This window comes from Cyprinus carpio, unplaced genomic scaffold (assembly GCF_018340385.1).
Source record: "Cyprinus carpio isolate SPL01 unplaced genomic scaffold, ASM1834038v1 S000006657, whole genome shotgun sequence".
NCBI classification, from domain to species: domain Eukaryota; kingdom Metazoa; phylum Chordata; class Actinopteri; order Cypriniformes; family Cyprinidae; genus Cyprinus; species Cyprinus carpio.
In genome coordinates this window covers 559,949-581,986 of record NW_024879281.1, presented here as the reverse complement: position 1 = coordinate 581,986, position 22,038 = coordinate 559,949, and the positions used below count along the sequence as shown (strand labels likewise).

General features: G+C 37.2%; 1 pseudogene; it reads left to right on the top strand.

The window, feature by feature from the left end:
• Positions 1–20,773, top strand: part of LOC109044828 — a 100,283-nt pseudogene extending 79,510 nt beyond the window's left edge.
• Positions 20,774–22,038: the final 1,265 nt, after the last annotated feature.

Sequence of the window (22,038 nt, the reverse complement as noted above, 5' to 3'; positions counted from 1 at the left end):
TGCAGTCTATTCAAATGTCAATGAGAATTTCCGTGGCTCTTTTATTTCTTTCCTGCCTCCGCCTCATCTTCTATTTCCCCGCTCAATCCCAGTTTCTTGCTTTTTCTGATTTCTGCCTCACCTATACGGAAGGATCCCATTACTGAAGCTATAGTCAAAGCTCTTGAAGATGCCAGGAATAAAAGTACACCGTTTCTTACCTTGCTGAGTAAACAGCCAGTGCACCTCTCTTATATTCAACACTCTCGTAGAGGCCAACACTTACAGAGCGCACAAGGCAGAGGGCATCGAGACAATGCCATGACTAAGATTAAAACCGTTGTGGCAGGAGTATCATCTCTGAGCCCATTTAAAAAGCTTTAAATCCAACACACTGTAAAAGCAAAGCTCTCAGCAGATGGCCTTAAACAAACTGCAGAGCATTTCCATCTCAACTTAGACTTTTGTTTACAGTTTAAAAGCAGTGCGCTTTGGGTACACACATTTGTGTAATCATAAATCTTAAAAAGTGGGTTGATGCCTAAGTCCACATAAACCCAACTAGCCCTATAGTGCGATAGCAGGAATAAGAGAAAGCCAAGCTGATGTAATTTTTTCTGTTAAAATACTTTCTCCTATCCAAGCTTAATGTGCAGAGAGAGACAACTATAAGTAAGCTATTCATAGGCAGATTTCCCTGAAGGGTGGAAACTGTGGCTTTGTGGGGTTTCAGCATAACTGTGCTTGTTTGAGCAACCCGACTCTCAACCAATGGCCCCAGTTTGGGTCACGACTACCTGTTTGGTTAAACACAGGAAGAGTATTTGGGAAAGCTTTTTGAAATCTTTCTAAGGTGTATTATTTTTCTTCTTCTAGACAAAACACTTGGCACATAACTTTTCCCGGATATGAAACCTCAAATCATGCAGCTTATGTGCTATTACGTTTCTAAGCAGTCCACATTACAGTTTTTGCCTGGTGGATGAAAAATCTGACCTGACCTTACCTGAAATGAAACATTATATCTTAGGAACGGAATGCAATAGAGACTCAAGGGTGGGCTCTTTTAACTCAACACCCTAGTAAACACCTAGTAACTAACCAGAACACCCTAGCAACCATTTAGCAACATGCCTAAGCCAAACAGGTATACTTTAGCACCAGAGTATCATAGAGACATGGTGGTCGGTTTGTATCATTTAGGGCAGTGTACACGGGTCCCTGTGGGCCCCAGCCACATCACTCCACTAGAATATCATAGAAACAAGAGAGGGACTGGCTCTTTGCGATTGGGACAGTGATCTGGGGACATGTGATCTACCAATTAGCAGTTTCTCAGCAGGTGCAAAGAACTGACATGTCTCTGATGTTAGGAGTGTCCTCACACAATTTATTTAGAAATGAAGGATGCAGTGCACGTGTGAGACATCAATGTTTTACTTTACTTACGTGATATGAAGTCATTAGGGCTCTTCAGAAGGATGGAAGAGGAAGTTGAAACCAGCTGTGGCAATTACTTCAGCATGGATAAAACATAAGAGAATGTCTTAGAGGGATTCTGAATCTCTCCAGTCTTTTACATTTATTGATGTCATAGAGAGAGAGCGAGAGAGAGAGAGAGAGAGAGAGAGAGAGAGAGAGAGAGAGAGAGAGAGAGAGTGTGTGTTGCATGAGTGTGTGTGTGTGTGTGTGTGTGTGTGTGTGTGTGTGTGTGTGTGTGTGTGTGTGTGTGTGTGTGTGTGTGTGTGTGTGTGTGTGTGTGTGTGTGTGTGTGTGAATTGGAGAGAAAGAGAGAGACCAACTCATAATATAAAGTGATCATTAAAGTTGTCTATTTAACACTGCATTGGAAGCAGTTTTGGTAGGCTGTTTATTTTGTGTGTTATCTGAAATTGCATTATGGACAACTGCCATTCTAGAAATGCATTTCTTTTTACAATATTTTATTCCCTCATGTAAGAGTTCAGATATTCATATATTTTTCCAAAATACCTTCAGAAAGCCATTTAAGACGTCTATTATGCTACTTTTAAATTTTGCTTACCAAACATGACCCACCAGTCTTCGGCCCAAAGCACATTGCTGTCATTCAAGAGCACCACAGTGAGACCTAGCGGCCCTCACTGTCTGTTTTTGCCATCTCCATGAAATATGCATGATCTCCAGTGCCGTGGGCCACGTGGCTAAGTCTTGATGGCTCTCCCCTGTCTCATATGCTGAACATTATTCTCTAGAGATTATGTCCCCGAGGGCACCAAACTAGCAGCATCCACTTTCTGGCATGCAGAATGCATCACAGCGGTTGCTTGCTGGGCCACAGTTCTTGCCCCATGCTAGTGTTTTTGATGCAACTTTTGGACTCAAAAATATTGTGACTGCAAAAATGACAGGTACCAAGGACATATCCAGTTTTTTCACATCTAATGGTAATTCCTTACTGCAGCTGAGTCCACTGCAGGAAGAGGATTACAATGCATTTAAAAAAGGAATCCATGGCTCATTGTATTTACACAACATCTGATTTCCCCATGAAGGTGGCGGAGTAACTGTGCACATACTGTTTGATAATCTCTCTCTCATAGTGGGATGTCTGTACTCACAAAGCTACTTATAAAATTTGAGTGACCATAAAAAAAAAAAATTAAAAAAAAATTAAATCTTGAAACTCTCCCAAGCAGCGTTTGCATTCAGATAAGATGACAGTGGTCGTAGCGCACCCAAAGGCAACCGTTAATTTTACACTAGGACAAATACGCTACATACAGGTGCTTAACAAAAATTATTTTAAATCATCCACCAAATTATCATCACATCTCTTGTAAGTTAAATTAGTAAAACATTAAACTGAGTAAATGCCTAAATAATATATTTTAATGTAATGCATGTAATAAACGTTAAGAAATGTAAACTGCAATCTCTTATTCAAACTCGCTCGTTCCCGCTGTCTCTTCTGGCTCATCAGTACTTTCTGCACTGGATTATGGGAAATAATGTTTTAGTGAGTGTACACCGGTTGTACACTCAAGATCAGAGAGGACTGTTGGTAAAAAGTATTGAACAAATGTAGGGAATTAACTCTTTCACTCAGAATTCGGCCATATAGTGCACTATATAGGGTTTAGGGAACTGTTTTGGTCACAGCTCTAGAATATTTTATACATATTTTTTTAAAGGGTTAATAAAATAATAATAATAAATAATATTAATAATATAAATAATTAATAAATAAATATATTATTATCATTGCTGTGGGTGTCCTTTTCTATCCTGTTTTATTATTTTTTTTTTTTGTGATCTAATTATTAATTTTTTATTTATTGTGCCTCGCATGGCCACCCCAGTCAAAAAGTTAAGACATTGCACTGCATTTTTGCATAAAAAGAGGTAGCAAGGCCCAGCTGAGGAACCTAAAGCAGGGGTCTTGGAACTCACTTTCGAAAGCTGAACTACTTATAACCTGACATTGCATTTTGGAACCGCAGCGTTCACACTGCAATGAAATGGCTAAAGTTGTCTGTCTGAATCCTGGAGCACTCGGTTGACTTTGCTGTTAAGTACTCAAAGAGTCAAAACGACCAGACTGCGCAACCCTAGTATACATTTATGTTAATGCAGTATTCATATGTGAATATGGGCTGCACGATACTTGTGTAGTGGTGTTAGATTTCTCTCACTTCCCTACAGTTCTACACCAGTAGATTCTAAAAGCAAGGTCACTTATTCTGAAAAACTAATGGAATGTCCGCATAATAATGTTTGCTGCCCACACACCGATGCTGTTGTTTGGATGTTTGCGTGGTTACTGGCAGGGAAAAACAAGCTTTTTTTGCAAAGCAAAAACAAGGCATTGCTTTCAGCTGTTCCAGATGTGATTTTTGCATGCACAGACACTCATTTTAATTGCTTTTAATTATTGAGTGTCGATGCAATCCCTCAAGCTTCTCATGGTGGTTTAGTGTCATTGTTTATAGGCAGTTTTGGCTTTGCATATAGGGAGGCTGGGAGTCTGTATGTGGCCCCTAATGCAGGGCCAGAAGGTCATGGTTCTTGCCTATTACTCATAGTCTGTGAGTCATATATGATTTTGCTGTCGCCCATTCTTGCGCAGTAATGTCATAATCGAGGGACAGCTGGCATCCTCGTTTCCTGTCGGCACATATTTTCTGCCACATCAGTAACGAGTGCCTACATGCTGCTACACAGTCCACGGCTCAATGCTCTTCTGCATTCATTCCCCCCCTCCACCTTCTTCCTCTGGATCGGTCTTCCTGTAGCTCGCCGTCTCTGCTAGCCTCCCCCTCTGTTTTCCTGGGCAAAAAAATTAAATATTTTCTTCTGCTTTAGCAGTTGTACCAGTCCCGGTTTTCTCTCCCCTGTGCGCTCCCTCACTGTTTCTGTCTTATTCAATCAAGTTTCTTACAAGAAAACTGTATTTCCCTGTATTTCTTAAAGGGATAGTTCATCTAAAAATTAGCATTGTGTCATTGACTTGCTCTCATGACGATCCAAACCTGTATGTTTATTATTATTATTATTATTATTTTTTGTGAAACAAAATGTGAAGTTTAGAATAATGTTCACGCTGCTCTTTTCCATTGAATGTGATTAAATAAAAATAAACAAAATCACCACATTTATTTACATATTCATAAACATAGTCCATATAACCGTAGCGATTTTTTTAAAGTATTCTAAAGTAGCTTTGTTTGAGAAACAGGTTAAAATGTAAAACATTATTCACTGAAAATTGTCATTGATTGGAGCAGTAATGGTTGTAAATATTTTGGATTAGCTTTATGTTACTATTAAGGTTTAATTTATTTTTATTTAAATCTTAGTTTTATTTTCATTTCAATTATCATTTATTTAAATGTCGTCATTACAGTGCTTTAACTTAAACTTATTTCATTTAGTTGCCAAGGCAAAGTTTCAAATTCTCATTTAGTTTTACATGTAATATTTGTATAGTTTATTTCAGCTTCATTTAAATTAACAAACTTGTTTTTAATAGATTTGGTTAAAGATAAAAACCTGGTTCAAGGTTTTTAAAAATTTAAAAATTGCATTTTTTTTTAAAGATCTTTCTATTACTCTTAAACAGGTTTGTTTTTACTGTTTTGTTTTGATGTGACTAACATACACAAGGGACACGGTGACATTATACACCCTTCTTCAGACACTGTGTGCACTTTGCATTTTCCACCACTCTGGTGTTCTCTACAGACTGTTCTTTAAAGGCGAGCTTGCATCAATGTGACATGAGTGGTAGAAAGAAAAGAAAAGGGCTGTGAGAAATGAGAGGGGTTCCTGCCAGTCCCCGCAATCTATTTGAGAGATACTTAGTCATTATGGGCACAAGCAAACATCGCTATGGAAACAGTGGAGCAGGTAGGATGAAGGTGATGGAAAGGGGCAGGAGAGGTGTCTCCTGAGAATGATGGATGGTGTGATGTTGAAACAAAGAGATGCAGAAAGTTATATCAGAGGAATCTACTTAACTAGAACTAGAACAGAACTATTTAACTGGTGTATATACTGTACAGTATAATGCGGTGAAGTTGTCCTGTACCCTTAGCAGAAAAACAGCCCCAAAGCATAATGTTTCCACCTCCGTGCTTGACTGTAGGGACGGTGTTCTTGGGGTCATAGTCAGCATTTCTCTCCCTCCAAACGCGGCGAGTCGAGTTAATGCCAAAGAGCTCAATTTTGGTTTCATCTGACCACAGCACTTTCTCCCAAGCCTTCTCTGAATCATTTAGATGTTCTTTGGCAAACTTTAAACGGGCCTGTACATGTGCCTTCTTGAGCAGTATTTTAGTCCATTGCGCCGTAGTGTGTTACCAATGGTTTGCTTGGTGACTGTGGTCCCAACTGCCTTAAGATCATTAACAAACACCTCCCGTGTAGTTCTGGGCTGATCCCTCACCTTTCTCATGATCTTCTTTACCCCATGAGGCAAGATCTTGCACAGAGCTCCAGACCGAGGCCAGTTGATGGTTGTTTTGTATTTCTTCCATTTCTGAATAATCGCACCAAGCCTTGTGCAGATCTACAATCTTGTCTCTGACATCCTTTGACAGCTATTTGGTCTTGCCCATGGTGGTGGGAGAGGTTGGAATGAAAGATACAGATTGTGTGGACGGGTGTCTTATACGCCAAATGAGCTGACATTAGGAGTAACTTCTTAAAGTGGCATGACTAATCTGTGTTCCACATGGGCACATAACCAATCTGTGGGAGCCAGAATTCTTGCTGGTTGGTAGGGGTTCAAATACTTATTTGATTTACTGAAATGCAAATCAATCTCTATCCTTTATATAATGTATTTTTATTTTTTCAGATTTTTTGTTTGTTTGTTTGTTTGTTTGGTATTCTGTCTCTATCCATGAAAAATAAACCTACAATAAAATTTGCAGACCCTTCATTTCTTTGTAAGTGGTCAAACTTTTTTATGAGCTGTTTGGACTGACGGCACCCATTCACTGTAGAGGATCCATTGGTGAGCAAGTGATAATGCTTAATTTCTCATTAAGAAACAAAGTTATTCTATTTTGGATGTATTGAAGGTGTGAGTAAAGTTTCAGCAAATGTGAACAAAACATAAGTATCAGCCAAGTTTTCAGCCAATATTGTTTGTGTCTGAGAAATGGAAATTATTCCAAAAATAGAATCCCGTCACTCTTCACATATTGCTGTCTGATAAAACTAATAATATCAAAAACGAAATATCATATCATAATATCTACTGGACTTTTAAAAGTACTGACAAACCATATCACACTCTTTTTTTAGACCTGTAACTTTTCCAGTCGCCCATGAAAACCTAAAGTTGTGGGAGCATATTACTCCAGATATGAATTTAATTCTCTGCGGCATAATTTCATTTCCCTTTTTGACTTTATAAACCAACTCTCTTATATTAAACACCATTCAGCCACACTGCCTCTAGTGCGCAAATCTCACAGGACACAGATTCTTCTGATTAGTCCAGAACCCTGAAGTCACACTGCAAAATTAAAATGATCAGAGCCAGAGCCTTGAGAAATGTCCGGAAAAGACACTTAATTATACACCAATCAGCCGGAGGCGCCTTGCTTTTAACTGCTGATTTATACCCTTCACCAGGCCTCTGACTGGGCAGGAGTGGCAAGAGGACCACTTCCCCTCTCTCAGCACACAGCCGGAGCTTTTCGGTCGCCCATAATGCCACGCTTCAATCCTCAGTCTGGTGACGTTGCCTGATTTCCATCCATTGACATTTTTGGGAAGGGTGATCATTGGGATTCTGAACGAGTGCCAGACCTTTTCAGCTGCTGTTTGTGGGCGTAATGGAGAGAGAAATTGGGGAAGGAGGGAGAGAGATGGACAGGGACAGTAAGAAAGAATGAGAAATAGATTTAGAACGAACGGGAAAATGATGATATAGCACATAAATATAGGGTTGCCACACTCCTGAAAAACATAGAATTATCAGGAAATTTGTCATTTCTCATTGGATTTTGAGATGTTTTGAGACTCATGTAAATTGTTTATCTACTTGCCTAAAAAGATGGGTAGTTGAGTCAGCCTCCGCCTATAGAGTTTTATACGACTATAAAAAGTTTTCAAAAGCATCGCCCCCTGTCAAATCATGCCCTGCCATTACCCATAACACATTCTGATGTGAGCTTTGGGTAAATCTCACAACCTAAACCTACCATCTGTAATGTGATGGTCTATCTGGCCAGCTTAATCCAAGCCTAGGCCCAATATTTACCCATCTCTCTCCAAGCACATCCACCAAGCTCAGGGAGAGATTTGATGTGACAGTAGGGCTAGCCAGGGCACGTTGTTCTGAAATCAGAACATCTCTGTAGAGACGCTTACTTTTGGCACACAGGGCCAAAGAGCAACTTGGAGGCTGAGAAAGAAGCAGTGGTAGCATCATTCAGTGTTCTGCTATGGAACTGTAAAACACACCATCAAAGTAAGCACCATATTGCCACCATTTCAAGTGATGAAATATTTTTCACAGCCAGATGAAGAGCTGTCTCGGAACGATAGTGTTATTCCAAAGGATTTTTTTTTCTCACACCAGGAAAAAGCCTCATTTTGGGACAACCCAGCTGGACGTCTTTGGAGCAGTCAAGCAACTGGTTATCAACGGTGGTTATTAAAGTTTGTTTAGAGCCTGCTGATGTCCGGTGTGTTGCAGGTGTGCATAAGCTCATGCTTTCTATGAAGGGTCACAGTGAGGTTAAAGGGAAAAAGACCAGTTAGTGTTTAGAGTAATTGCAGCTTTGGGGGTTACTCAACCTTCCGTTCATCACTCAGTGGCCCCTGCTGTGCTTGAGCGTCGCTTTTCAAATAAACTACTGAGGAATGACAGATCAGCAGCGGGAATTGCTGAAAGAGAGTCATTTTTTCTCAAGATGCGGTCTAGGTTGAAGGCATTGTACGGGCATTACTTTCCTCACTTAATAAAGAGTTTCACTTCTGTGCTTGGGAGGGCAAAATGTTTGAAATGAACATTACAAAATGACTTGCATTTTCCATGCATGCCAATTGTGAAAGATTTTGAATTATTTCACGATTTTTTTCTTCCTTGCATGTTTGTGGAAAATACATATTTGCAGCATCATATGTGACCCTGGACCACAAATCTGAGAAGCCTGAAGAAACATTGTCAGCCAATTTTCCTTTTTGGGTGAAAAATTATTTTAACCCATGGGACCTTATTGTAAAAAATCATATAAAAAACATCCTATGGTCCCCGGGGTGAGAAGCAAGTTTCACATTTAGATTTGACAAGATTTTCTACTTTGTAGCACTTTGCTGACTCAAAGATTTTATCTGTTGACTATCTGCAGAACTGAAAATAGACATACTTAAGCCAACGTGTTTGTGAACATCTCGCTACGGTTGTTACGTGACCTTTTAAAAACAGTACCAAGGGACGAGTGTCATTGGAGTAAATACAGTAGTGTGTAAGTGAGATAAACACACCCTCTCGTGGTCGCACAAGTGAAACTTGAATGTTGTTATCGATTTGAAACATAAACATACACAATATATTCTTAATGCACTTTTGCATACTTAATACTCACACATGCATTCTTAATGCATCTCTCTGGATTTGTTGCTGCAGTTCTGGAAGTGTCACATCTTTCCCTTCGGAGCTTTAATAATGCGTTTATTTGTCTATCCAAAGCTATTTATCTCAGAAAGCTTCTAATACATAATGTATTGTTTTATGCTGCCATCGGATTCAGGCAGTAATGAAGGAATTTAGACTATTTTTAATGAGAATGGACAGAATTAAGACTACTTGAGTGATCGTTTTTATATGTTAGGGGTTGCATATGTTCGGTTGGGGTCTGTAAATGTATATGATTATGATTTAATGGTCTTGCAATATAAACATCATAAGGTATATAAATGTATTATTGTGCTACTATACGCATGCTGATTTAGACCTTGCTTTATTTCCCTATTCAGTTTCTTTGTATTCCTCAGGCCATCTAAGATGAATCCAAAAGTATGTTTCGGTATCGGAACTGATTTGGAGAAATTCAGCATTACATCACTTGTTCACCAGTGGATTTTCTGCAGTGAATGGGTGCCATCAGAACTGCTGATAAAATAATTCATAGGTAATCCACACGACTCCAGTCCAGTTATTTGTAAAAAAAAAAAAAAAAAAAAATAATGTTAATAATAATAATAATAATAATAAAAAATAAAAATAAAAATAAAAATAAAAATAAAAATAAAATCCATCATTAAGGTGTTTTCCATTCAAAGTGTTGCTTCTGATCTGACTGGCTGTCTCCTAGAACTGTCATTGATATACTAATTTTATCAATATTTTGAATTAATTTTTTATTGTAAAATTTTTAGTTTTCAATTCAGTTAAAGTCCTTTTTTTATTTTCATTTTAGTTGTAGTTTTTTAGTGCTTTAATTTAAACTAAAAGAAAATGAGAAATAATGCTGTGGCAGTGAGCTGAATTAAATGTATATATTTTAGATTATTTCAGTTAATGTTTATTTTATTTCTAGTAACGTTTTTATTTTAGTTTATTAACCAAAATAAACCTAGTTCCCAGACAAGACATTAACTGCTAAGGAATTCAAAGTAAAAACTGTTATTTTGTTGAATATTACTGTATTGTCAGTTATTCCATCGAAGTAAGACATTTCACTGCTTCCACAGATTGGTCTGTAAGGTGTTTTTTTTCTCCCTTATTCCTGGATTGTGTTAATTATTTCTGCAGATGAAAACATACGGCCCATCATTAATGTTATACTGTACAATCTATCTTAATTACTACTAAATGAGTTGTTGTTATCGTTTTAATTTAGATTTGTGGTCTAGACGTGCCATGAACGAGTACACACACCAGAACACACACATGTTGAAGGTAACAAACTCAACACCACAGCAGGCAGAGCAGAACAGAACAGCACTGCAGCTCTCCGCTAATGTAATCACACACCAGGCAAGGAGAGTAGGAGAGATATTACACCAGAATATAATTACATATCAGCTGCACACCTCCCCAACCCTTTGAATCTTGGTAATCTGTAAATGAAAGTGTGCTGATTTAGAACATTGAAGGTGTGTCTGTGGGGCAAAGGATATTATTTATATGGTATCAGATAGGTTTTTCTAATGGGTGGGTTATAACATGATAGAAAATTACATTACTGAGAAAAAAGTATTGCCAAATTTATCAAATTAAAAATAGATAAGGAAGTCCAGGGATAGATGTTATATCATTTTTGTGAATTCTATCTACCCAGACAAACTTTTTGCTTTAGCTGTTGGTTAGACACAATAACCAGACTGATATACATTTAAACAAAAGTGAAATATAGTATAAAGGGAGGTTTGAACTAAAAGGCTGAATTGTGTTCTTACTCTTTTTGTATAGTATATGTCAGGTCAGGGCAAGTTGTCACAGCTTTTATGCTTATAAACATACAGTTTATTAATTATGACTTTTTTGCCGAAAACAATGGATTGAAGATAATTGATGAATGGTAATTTTTGCTGTTTCATTAATCATTTTGTGCTTCATTAACGTTTTACTGAGTTTGCTTCTTCGTCTGAACCAATTTGGAATTTGGCATTACATAACTTACCCATACCTCACCAATGGATCCTCTGCAGTGAATGGGTGCCGTCAGCACGAGTGTCCATCATCCAATAAGTTATATATCTGTTTCTTACAAACAAGACATTAATTGATCGACTAAAGTTGTGTGGATTACTTGTAGATTCATTTATTTTGATAGCATTTTTTAACCGAGTTGAAAAAAAGTGATTAAAAGTGATTAAAAATTAAGAGCACCTAAAACATACATTTTCCCTGTAAAATGTAATGGGTTTTCAAAAAAAAAATTTTTTTTATTATTATTAAAATTTTTATTGCATTTTACAGGTGAGCCGTGAATTTCTTGCACTGCTAGTAACACCAAACAGCTATACAATAAATCGTGATCTTGAGAAAACAAAATATTAATATGCATGACCTTGGTGGGCTTCTGTATATTGGAAAACACTCACTATTTTTGTGATTCCATTTGGAGAAAAGAAAATCACTGTACACCTTTTACCTTTAAGATGAAGATGGGTAGCAACAGCCAATTAGATCATAATTAGTGGTTTCATGCCAATTTTGTGTGCAGTTTGCATCAGACAGTCAATGAACGGATTGTGGGCGTACCGTCTGAGGCTGACACTAGAATAGAGGTGGAGAGCAGCATACTAAATAGACACATAAATAAAACTGATGTTTTAAGACGATTTGGCTGCAGAGCAGAACCTGTTGTCTACAGCTCCATTTGTTAGAATTAGGGATTTGTCTATTTACCAAAGAGCAGTAAATTCTTTGTATTTCTTTCTCAAGAGCACCTTAAAGTAGAAATCCAGGTCTTAGATGCACAGGAGGGAGAGACAATCCGCATCGATCCTTTTCAAACAGAAGCATCTTCAGTAAAGGCTTATCCTGAGTGCTCTTTTCCAGATAGAATGCCTCATTTCAGATAATCTGCCTCTCTGAAATGAAATCAGACGGGAGAGAGAAAGTAGAAGGGAAAGAAACAAAGGTAGAGACAGAGCGAGGTCTTCAAACAGGCCTGGCTTCGGCCCAGTTCACGGAGGCATGTCTGATTAGCCCCGGCTTAAAAAGGCCCGTTCACACACTCCTTTTCAATATCCCTGATTAAAAGTTGACAGGGGCGGCTGCCACAGAGCCAAAAATCCTTTTTACTTTTTGAAAATGTTCAACAGCTAGACAGAGTGAAAATCAAAGTAGATTCGGACAGATGGACACAGCAGATTTGGATGATGGAGACAGTCCTAGATGTGTCAGATTCAATTGCTTTTAAAGGGACAGTTCGCCCAAAAATTAACATGCTTTTCGTTTATTAGATGCTTTGTTATTAATAAATATGTTTTATTGTTTTCCAGGAAAGCATGCCTAAACATGTTAAAAGAAAAGTCACCCGAAAAATATCATTCTGTCATTATTGAAAAAATAAAATACTGATTGCAATGTTTTTCCAGTCAACTGAAATATAGGAATGACCTGAGAGTGAGAAAATATGGCAATTTTTTAGGAGATTTGCAGAAAATGTTCTCACCATCAAACCATCCAAGTTTAGAATGAATTTGTTTCTTCATCAGAACATATTTGGAGAAATTTAGCATTCCATCACTTGCTCACCAAAGGCTTCTCTGCAGTGAATGGGTGCCGTCAGAATGAGAGTCTAAACAGATAAAAACATCTGGAATGGAGTCATGTGGATTACTTGTGGATTATTGTGATGTTTTTATCAGCTGTTTGAACTCTCATTCTCATTCTCTCACTCACATGAGCGCAGTCCGGCGCAGAGAAAAGAAAAACATAAAAGCCCAAGATGTAGTTACGTTCATAATCCTGTGAAACTTTTTTGACTGTTGACATTAGTAACGTGTTTTAATATTGGTAATAATTTCACCAGCACCAACGACACATCTTAATTGACTTAATATTCTAGTTTTCATGACTTAAAATGTGTTATATAAAAACGAGGTTATAATGATTGGTTAATTAATAATAATAATAATAATATGGTTTCATTGAATAACACTGTTTAAATACATAATGTAATACAAAATAAACAGTTTTATTACAAATGCCTGCAAAGGGCACCAAAGGCCTGATATTTGCTGCTGTTACACTTACAGGACAATCAAATCCTTGTTTAATATTAACCAAATATTTAATTCAAATATCCACTTAATTTTTAATTTTTGGCCACCTTTTTGCAATAGAAATGCTAGAGTCTCTTTAATTTCTTCAACAAAAACATGTGGACATCACAACCCTTACCAAAAATTAACCATGGTTTTTATCATATAACTGCTTAATTTTATTTTGTGTAATTTCTAAACACTTGAGACTACAAAATCATTTTGACCACTTATAGTATTTTATTTATTTTTTTTTTTTTGAAGGAGGGGGCACAATAATACTATTCTGTTTAGGCCACCCATTTGGCCCCTGCAGCACAGCCACATTAAATTGTCACACACCCAGATGCAACACTCACACGCACATGCATGCAAACTTTTTTAAGCCCTATCAGGGATGATTTAAACTCTCTTGACAGTGACAGAAAATCCTTCTGCCAAACCATTGTGAAGATAATTTGTAACTGCGCATCCTGCCCTCTATGGTGTCTGTTTGCTGCTTTGGTAAACAAACTAAAATGGATAGTTCACCCAGAAATGACGATTCTGTTGTTATTTTCTCTCCCTCATGTTTTCCATGGAACAAAAAAGTCGAAATTTCTAAAGATTCATTACGCAACTCTTGCCTTACAGTGACTAGAGGCTGTCAACTTCCAAAAATGAAAAAAAAAATAAAAAACCTGTTAAAAACCATATAAATAGTCCATATGACTTGCGTGAGAAACATTAAGACATTCCGTGATAAAGTTAGCCTTTAGCCTTTGTTCGCATCCAGATTTTAAAAGTATCACATAACATTTAGTTACACATGTTGGACCAATGCTGTTTTGACATTATTGATTCTTATTAATCTCAACAAAGTAATGTTGCTTCGAATATCTCAGTTTCGACTTCTTATATTTTCATTTACATTTTGTTTCTTATATATTGTGATTGTGTTTCACAATTGCTGCTTTATTTCTCAAAATGTTTACTTTATTTCTTTTTGTGACTGCATCTGTCTTAATTGTATATATATATATTTCTTTTTTTTTAATTGCAATTATATTTCTCATCTTTCTCATGTCTCAAAATGTCTCTTTACAGTATTTCTTATTATAAACTACCTTACAATTACTTGTTTTATACTCACTATTATATGGCTTTATACCACTTGATAGTACTTAAAATGTGTTAATTGGTGATGTACATGTGTATGCATGTTTTTTTATAGTCCTTTTATTTTATTTAGTTATTTTATTTATTTATATATTTATTCAGTCCTTTTTTTACTTATCTATTTATGTAGTCCTTTATTTATTTAGTTAGTTCTTTTATTTATGTTTAGTCATTTTATTTATTTAATTATTTAATCATTTTATTTATTCATTCATTTATTTAGTCCATTTATTTCATATTTTATTTATTTAGTTAGTCATGTTTTTTGTATGTTATGTATGTTATATTTACTTATTCAGCCCTTTTATTTAGTCCCTTTATTTATATATTTAGTCCTTTTTGTCCAGTTTTTCTAAAACAATTACTCTTTTGTACAACATACAGAAGAATAAATAATGACAAAAAAATTACAATTTGTACCAGTTGCAACACAATCGCAACTGCACAATGTGTCTGAACATCCTCTCTCATGTAGTCGTGCATTTTTCTCGTGCTTGGAAACTTACAATATTGCTTATTGCACTTGTCCTCTTATTAACTAAAGATCTAGCGGATTCCATACTGTGCACGCTTACTGTAGCTATAGCAGGATGACTCATGCATACAGATGGTGAATGTCTTTCGCCTTGTTTAGCCTCTTAGACATGGCAAATACATTGTTGCACTGATTTTCCTCCTGCATGAATGCACTGTAAATGCACTGCAGTAATGTTTCTGGTAATAAAAAGGTTTTGGCCTGAACATTGGGAAAAATGAATCCTATAGATTCCTTACGGAGCTAGTTGGCATGCTTTTAAGGCCAGCAGCATGCAGTAAATCAAAGTGTTAGCTTGACTGTATGGCTTTAATATGCTATGTGAGCTTATTTGCATAACTAGTGGCCAGGGCACAAGAATTCCCAGTTAAGCTCTGAATAAACAGAAGTGGCAAAGACACCATGTCCCTCACATACTGATGAGTCCCTGCTGTCACAGTCACTCGTAATGGACAAACAGCCCAGCGTTTGACTGTAGTTGGCCGTGGTGTTGTCATCTGGGTAATGGGGCAGGAGACGGTGAGTTTTTAAAAGAGTTTCTTTTAATTAGGCTTTTTTTCGTCATTACTGTATGTTATCAGGACAGTTGGGTCCTAACAGTTAGGTCCTAGTTAGGACAGTCACCCTAATATTTTTGACTTTCTAAATTAATTTTAATGCAGTAATTAAAACATGTGCATCATAGAAGAGGCCCTGCACTGTTCAGAATTCACTGCAACAGTTAGTAGTTAATATATGATATTTAATCAATGCAACTTCACTGAAGATCAGTTGGGAGTGGCTGAAGGAAGGAATAGCTAGGAATAGGGGGGTGGGGGGGGGGTTGGTATGGAACTTTCCCATTGAGCGTCCACTGTATCAAAAGTAAACGTAGCTTAATGGAGTTCATTTGAGCAGGAGAGATTCAAGGAGTATCAATGAGTGCTCATTAGAAATGTTTGACTCTCATTGAACATTTTGTTTGCCTCAGTACATGGGATTCACCCTGATTATCATTTATATGTCTGTCTATTTGCATAGTCCATTGGGTTCACAGTAGCATGAACATCCTGGACTAAATATGTGCCTTCTCAGTTGAGTATGTTTAGTGTGTAACTTTACCTCTGACACACACACTAAAATTCAGCACAATGTGACCTTGTCACTTCGTCAGAGTAGACTAACGGTCAACAGCAACTCAAAATTGACAATTTACTTTCCACATAAACAAAATAATTTGCCTTTGTAATCAGAATGGAAAGCTTGCCACACCTTTGCTTAGAAAATAGCCACTACAACCACCTAAAGGAGGAGGAATATCATAGAAAATCATGGTTGTGTTTGCTTTCAAAATTCAGGGCAACACATAATGAGGTTTGTTGGCATTTTAATATATGTACAACTTTTGTTGTTCAAAAATTTTGGGTCATTTTTGTTTTTTTTCAGCAAGGACCAATTTGAGCAAAAGTAACAGAATTTGTTATGTTTACATTGTTTATAAAATATTTTAATAGCTTTTCTTTCTATTCATCAAAGAATCCTGAAAAAAGTGTATAATTACAACAAAAAATATTAAGCAGCATAACTGTTTTCAACATTTCAACAGAAATGTTTCTTGATCATCAAATCAGCATATTAGAATAATTTCTGAAGGATCATGTGAGACGAAAGACTGGAGTAATGATGCTGAAAATTCAGATATATATATATAAAAAATATATATAAACCAGTTCATATAAATTGTTATTAAATTTCACATTAATACTGTTTTTACTTTTTATTTTTTAATGTAAATGTTCCTTATTGTTGTCATCTGTTGAACACACTTTTTTTTTTTTTTTTTTTTACACAATATTGCGAAGGTTCTTTCATTTTGACAATGATTCCCCCTCTGTCTCATTAATTTTCAATTTTTCCATGCCACCTGGGTCTATGGCTTGGATTTTGGCAAGTGCTCATTTTTACCCTGGCACCTTTTGATGTTTATGAGGGTCCTCATAGACTGTAAATTCGACCCACCTGTGTCCTAAACACATAGAAGATCTTCTGCCATAACTTAATAGCTCAGCTTACTTCCTCTTCCTGTGTTTTTATACAATTGCTGCTTTGTGATTGATGTTGCCAACAGGACTGATATACTGTATCAGGCCAAATAATTAGTGTATATTTGCTATTTTTTAATTATCATCAACCGCCGATAACCAATTACCAAGATCATTCCCTTATTAACAAAGCTGTTATCTGTTTTCAGCTTTTCTCAATTAAATAAACATTGCATCACGTAATCTGAGTAATTATTTAAGTAACCAGTCAACAGAATCAATTATAAGCAACAGAACAAATGAAGTCAACAGTGCTTAAAGTTTTATGTAAAAGCAGATTCAAGTATTCAAGTAATCAAATGTAAAAATAAACTACTTAAATTATTTGCAGAGTTTTCACTGCATGATTATTAGATACAATGCATGAATATCGGATGCTGTTGAAGTTTAAATGGGAAGCAAGCCTTTTATTAAAATGTGTAAATTCATTATTTTGTTTTCTTTAGGCCTGATTGTGTGTTCATAGTTGATTGTAGAGACTTATTTAAGCTACTACAGTTGTCCAGCCAACATCAGTAAGCACTTTATCTTTTTTTCTTGTCAATATCGTTGTTTGATTAATATTACAAAGCATAACAGAAACCAGCAGGTCTATTAAACTGCATTAAGACCTAAAGCACATATCATTTTATATACATACAGTATACGATTTTATTATTTGTGTCGATGAGCAAGTGCTTTTCATATACATATAAACACAAACAGGCATGTCAGTGTATAAAATCGCTTTTCACATTTTAGTATTGGCTTTAGTACTTTTTGCATCCCTTGTAGTGACCCTGCAGTATATGACTATCCATTTCCTCTTAACAAATCCCATGACACCCTAAGTAAAGCAGTTTTTTAAGTAGCTGTGCATTCTGCTGGTGCCCATGCAAAAAGCCTTTCGCTCTGCTCAGGGGAATATGGGGAAGTGGATTAATTGTGGCATACAAAGAGCTTTAAACCCGAGCTGCTGACACAACGCATCTCATTATCACTTGAGAGTCGGCCCTGCATTTGACGTAGTTTATTTATTTTTCTTCCTGTCAGGAGTCTCTTTGTAAAACCTCTTCGTCTGTCACACCGGCAGAGCTCTCTTGTCACTAACGTTCACTTAGTGCTCGCTGAAGGTAATCGCGCTTGGGTTGCTCTTCACTATCTCTAAGCGTTCACTAATTCGCTCCTTTAAAAGCAATGAACTCTGGTTGTTCAGTGGAAATATATGGCAACTCATTTCGGCATGATTTGTCTGTGTGTTTTTGTGTGTGTGTGAGATAGTGTGAGGGATGAGAACACTATGAAAATGTATTTGTAAACTTTTTTTCTACTTCTTTTCTTTAAATAATGTGTGAGTGAAAGTGTTAAAATAAGATAAATTTACTTGAAGTAAGATTATGTTGAATAATAAGACTTGTTTTTGTAGAAGAGTTTTTTGTAAGTTTTAAAATGTGTTTTATTAAAGATTGATTGATTGATTGATTGATTGAAATAAAAAATCTAAATGCGTCCTTCTTCTTTAGTCTTTCTTCTAGACTATATAGATTATTTTCTGAGACTCTGAAAACTTTTTTTTCTATAAAGTAAATTTAGAAAGTACTTTTTAAATAAAGTACTTTTATCTTGTTGTAATGATGTTTACATGATAAGTATTTCTGCATGTTTTATGGACAAATAAAAATATTTTTTTTGCAGTTATTATGAGGCAGCATGTTGTGTGATTTTTCTACAATGTGTCTCTCGGGGTGTCGGGGTGTGAAGGGGAGGGGTATTTTTTTTTGTGTCTTTTATAAGGGATAGCTGCAGCAGCCCATGCGGGGGATCGTGTGTGTGTGTGTGTGTGTGTGTGTGTGTGTGTGTGTGTGCTCTGCCTCTTGTGTATACACAGAGTGAGTCACCAGTGAGCACGGCACACACACTGGGAAGCAAGACAGATGCTGGGTTTGCACTCGGTGTAAAAAGCTATTACCCCTACCAGCGCGGTGCCTCTTTGAAAACGCTGTGCCACGAGGCAGCTTCTAAATGCAGACGGAAGCAGAGCTTAAAGAGGAAGTCGCGAGTGGGCTGAGAACTATGTGGGAAGGAGGGATGTTGGAATGAACACTGTGTGTGTGCATGTCTCTTGGTGGTAGAATCATTATCAGAGATATTTTATGACTATTTAATGACTCTTGTGGTGAGGGGGTGGTTTAATTAGGCTAATTTAAAGGATAGTTCACCCAAAAATGAAAAATGTCATGTTGGTCCAAACCTGTGTGTCTTTATTCGTCCTTGGAACAAAATACTCAAGGGGAATTCTTGATGTGTATCCTGATTGCTTTTTCCATAAAGGAAATATGTGTATAATCATACTTGGCAATAAAGCTCTTTCTGACTTCTGAGAATGAGGACATGGGCTGTCAAGCTCCATACAAGCTCCATATGACTCATGTGCAATATTCAGAGTTATACAATAGCTTTGTGTGAAGAAATAGACCAAAATGTAAGTAATTATTCACTGAAAATTCACTGTTATTCGCCAATTCGTGAACAAATCATTCTTTTGAATCTGATTTCAATGAAACTTTAATTCATTAATTCTAATTCACATGTCATTAATTGTAATTGCATGGAATAGAGCGACCAGCACAATCTTCAAAATTTCTCCTTTTGTGTCCTACAGTAGTAGGACATACACTGACATGAGGCTGAGTGAATAATGACAAAATGTTCATTTTTGAATGAACTATCCTTTAAATGACGATTTAATGGCTGTTAATGACTTAATTATTCTAATTAGGGATCTTCAGCTCATTCTTTCTCTCTCTACTTTACCCCCCACAGGTCCCTCACCAGATGAGCACTCTGACCTTCTACAGGTACGAGCAGCCTATAGTGGATTACTGCCAGGCACATCAACCCCTGCGGCTCAACATGAGCTATGATGGTCCGCCTCAAAGCCTGGAGGGGCTGGAGGAGCTTCCCCCCCGCGAGAGGCGCACCATCCAGACAGTGGCCCTTCCAGCAGTGCCCACCATCAACACGGGCACCGCGAGACCCTGCTCCCCACCCAGCCAGAGAGCGCTCATGGAGGGGCCCAGCATCCCCTACCCCACCACAGAACACTCCATTAACTATCCAACAACAGAACGTTCCACCAGCACCCTCACTTTTAGACGCTAACGGCCCCCGCTCGCAAAGCAAGGCATGATGGGTAATTTCAAAAGAGGCTGTGCCTGGGTGGTGATCCACATTCTGCCGGCATTAACGCAGCGGCGCGTCCAAAAACTGTGCATACTGCTGTGCGCTAACTGTTTCTCTCTAATATAGAGAAGTGAAAAACATTCCAACGACGTCGCTGGAGGACACAAGGATCGGGCATACGGTACACTTCCATTGTAAATCCAATGGGATCCCATTTGTCTTTTTCCATCTTTTCTTTGTTCTGAATCAAAGGCCCGTACACGTTTTGTTGTCCCCGTTCTGCTCAATGGCAAATTGAAATCCAGTGCAACATGCATGAGATGTTAAACGTGGCTTTGGTTTCATTCAGCCCTCGCTCTGTACTGACGCTACAGGACGCCTTCTCTGAGGAGTAGATAATGGTGATTCTCCCATGCTGAGTGAAGAATGAATAGGAATGCGCAATAAACAAGGTTTTTTTTTTGACATGGGAGAGTGTGAGAATGAAAGAAATGAAAAGAAACAAATTAATGTTCTCCAGAGCTCAAAGGCCTCTCGCTGTTATTTTCATTTAGTTGCCAGGGACCGCTCATAAATGTTGTCATTATTTGATTAAAAAAAAAGATACGTCTAGACATGAGCATGTCAGATGGAAGATCTCGAGTACTAAATAAAGCATTCATTTAAACCCAAATGAAGTTTCACAGGGCAAGGTCTTTCAGCGTGCACATGTACCAAAGATCAAGCTTCTTTAGATGTACATATAGCTTGTTTTTCTTTTCAAAATGTAATCAAACTAATCAGTATGTGTCTAATGCATACTGTAATGTGAGGGCCGCTGGAGTTTACCACTGATTTTCAATCCTGCAGAATTCAGTACTGAAATGCAGAATGAAAATATAGCTTTGTATTTCAAAGGCTGTGTCGACTAGATACTGTATGTGTGTTTTTGCTTGGGAGTGTGTATGTGTGATTAAAGTTTAAAAGCTGAAGTGTGTAATTCCTCCGCCAGAAGTGAAAAATATGACTGTTTTCAAAAAGGTTTCCCTTATCTCCCATTGGTCAGGCAAACAGACAGCCACGCCCCAAACTTACGCCATTGGTTGTGCCAGTGTTGCTATGCTGGCTTGTCAGAGTGTTTAAACAAAAAATGCTTTGAAAGCAGCAGTGTTTACATGTGAAAGCTAAGTCAACCACTTGTTTATATTTGTTACTGGATACAGGTGGTCTCTGTGTTTCAGTAAAAAGCCGAAAAATTACACACTTCAGCTTCAAGAGGGAAGAATCATAAGACGATGGAGCAAACGTCCCTCACTTGATTAGCATGTTGGAGTTCCCATACAGTGGCGGAAACAAATTCTTCGCAAGGATGCAATGCATATCAAGTGCACACACTGTTATAATAAACCTCCAGGAGGCAGCATTATGCTGGGTGTGTTATTATTGAGGTGACTAGTTATACGTCATTGAGGAGTGTGTGTTAACTTGCTCTGCAATATTTTCTTCAAACTGTTGCTACATTATGACAGTAACCGACCTAAATGGAAAAACTGAGAATGCTGAAAATTCAACTCATACTTGAGTTTTTGGCAGATGACAGTGTGTGAAATGGAGCTTGGCTAGAAGCGTTCGCGTTTACAAACTTGTGTAGAACATGTTTCTGACCAAAACTATCTTTTTAACCCGTTTTCAAATGGCTTTTCAATTATCTGAGGGAATGATCTAACAATAACAAAACTACAACCTCTAATACAAGTTTGTTGTATTGAAGAATTGAATAAACCAAGATTTTCTTAAGCTGAGTTCAGAAAGAGGTGGTCAGTCACCTCAGGTCTTGGAGTGTTAACCAAGAGATTTTCTGACTCCAGATGTCACTCAACAAAGTAGCTACATGGATGAAATTGCTATAATTGGCTAGAACAG